We start from the raw sequence: 2500 nt of genomic DNA on the forward strand, positions 1-2500 counted from the left end.
TTATATGTATGCATATATAGATAGATAGATAGATATTTAGATAGATAAATAGATAAATAGATAGATAGATAAATAAATAGATAGATCGATAGATAGATAGATAGATAGATAGATAGATAGATAGATAGATAGACAAATAAACAGATATAGAAACAAACAGATAAATGAACTGATAAAGTGCTACAGAATGATCGATTGATAAACCAGATAACTAAACAGATATTCAAATAGACAGATAAATGGTGAGAGATAGACAGACAGACAAACGGAAGTCTTTAATGACAGAAAAGAGAAACCAGACACGGAGGCCCACGCCGTGCAACTGCAGAGCGGAGAGTGCAAGGCGAGCGACCTCCGATTGCAGAGGCTGGTGGGCGTGACTCCAGGTGGGCGGGACTTCGGTTCGGGGGCGCTGGGAGGGAAAAGTCTTGTTATGCAAGTTATAGTTATGGAATTATATAGGCACACACGCACACACATAGATATATATATATATGTGCGTGTGTGTTAGTGTGTGTGTGTGCATATATGTGTGTGTGTATGTGTGTATGTGTGTATGTGTGTATGTGTGCATCTGTGTGTATGTGTGTATACATACACACAGACAGATGTGTATGTGTCAGCGTTTGCTCTTGAATGATATCCATTTTCCGAATAAAAGGGCTGGCATCTCCGCGTGGCCGCAGTACCTGGCAAGGGCACAGCGTCGCTCCCGCTTGATAAGCTGCCTTTGATCGCCCCTCGGCCGCCCCCTCCCCCCCCCTCCCCTCGCTTTACCCATAGACCCTTCCGCCGCAACGTTAAGTAAAGTCTTCGGGTTTCTTCACTGACTGATTTATCATACATTTACATATATATATATATATATATATATATATATATATATATATATATATATATATATATATATATATATATATATATGTATGTATGTATGTGTGTGTGTGTGTGTGTGTGTGTGTGTGTGTATGTATGTATGTATGTATGTACATATATATGTATATATATATATATATATATATATATATATATATATATATATATATATACATATATACATTCATAAATATAAATAAATATATATATATATATATATATATATATATATATATATACACATATATATATGTATATATATATATACATACATATATATATATATATATATATATATATATATATATATATATATATATATATATATATATGTATGTGTGTGTGTGTGTATGTGTGTGTGTGTGTGTGTGTGTGTGTAGATACACATGTGTGTGTGTGTCTTTGTCTCTCTTTGTCTCTCGTTCACTCAGTCTCTAGTTCTGTCTTTGTCTCTGTCTCTCACAAGCTGCACACACACATATTTCCAACGGCATTACCCCCCTTCACCGCCAATGACAAAAGGCCCAAGACTATCCATTTAATCTGATGACGAAAACCCAAAGAGGGCAACGCGAAACAAGATGGCGACGGCCGCGCTTTGTCCGCGTCGAAAGATTCCCACGTCGGCCTGCTTTTGAACCCCGGCCACACCTGCCTGTCGGTTTGCCACCTGACTCCCCTCCCTCGGTTCCCCTCGCTCCTGCCTTGTCACGCCCGCCGCCTCTCCCCTCTCGCTATTCTACATTATCCTCCCCCCCCCCCCCTCCTACCTCTCTTTCTACGCCCCCCTCCCCCCCTCCCCTGGACTCGCCTTCCACTCTCCCTGTCCGGGTCCCGTTCTATCTTCTCTCTCCCCTCTTTTCTTTTCCTCCTCTTTCCCCTCTCTTTCCTCTTTCTCCCTCCTCTCCCCTCTCTCCCCCTTTCTTCCTCATCTTTTCCCTCTCTCTCCTCTTTCTTCCTCCTCTCCCATCTCTTCCCTCTTTCTTCCTCCTATCTCCTGTCTCTCCCTTTCTTCCTCCTCTCCCTTCTTTCCCCTCTTTTTTCTTCCTCTCCCCTCTTTCTTCCTCCTCCCTCTCTCTCTCCTCGTTTCTTCCTCCACCCTTCCACCCTTTGCCTCTTCTTCTACTCTCTCTCTCTCTCTCTCTCTCTCTCTCTCTCTCTCTCTCTCTCTCTCTCTCTCTCTCTCTCTCTCTCTCTCTCTCTGTCTCTGTCTCTGTCTCTGTCTCTGTCTCTGTCTCTCTCTCTCTCTCTCTCTCTCTCTCTCTCTCTCTCTCTCTCTCTCTCTCTCTCTCTCTCTCTCTCTCTCTCTCTCTCTCTCTCTCTCTCTCTCTCTCTCTCCCCTCGTCTCCCCTCTCCTTCTCTGCCACCTAGTCATAATCTCTTTCCCTCCCCCGTTCTCTGCGGTTATCACTCTATAGCCCCTTTCTTCTGCCCGCCTTTCCCCTCTTTGATTCGTATCTGCCTCTCCTCTTCTTTCTGCCGGATCTCTGTCTGTCTGTCTGTCTGTCTGTATGTATGTATGTCTGTTTCTGTCTGTCTGTCTCTGTCTCTCTGTCTCTTTGTCTCTCTGTCTGTCTCTCTGTCTCTCTGTCTCTGTCTGTCTGTCTGTCTCTCTCTACTTCTC

The 2500-nt window shown here is 43.2% G+C and overlaps 1 protein-coding gene across 1 annotated transcript in view; it reads left to right on the forward strand.

Moving 5' to 3' along the window:
* Positions 1-2500, forward strand: part of LOC113800356 (forkhead box protein C1) — a 46101-nt gene that overhangs the window by 574 nt on the left and 43027 nt on the right. The window lies entirely within an intron of this gene.

This window comes from Penaeus vannamei, chromosome 13, assembly GCF_042767895.1.
Source record: "Penaeus vannamei isolate JL-2024 chromosome 13, ASM4276789v1, whole genome shotgun sequence".
Lineage (NCBI taxonomy): Eukaryota > Metazoa > Arthropoda > Malacostraca > Decapoda > Penaeidae > Penaeus > Penaeus vannamei.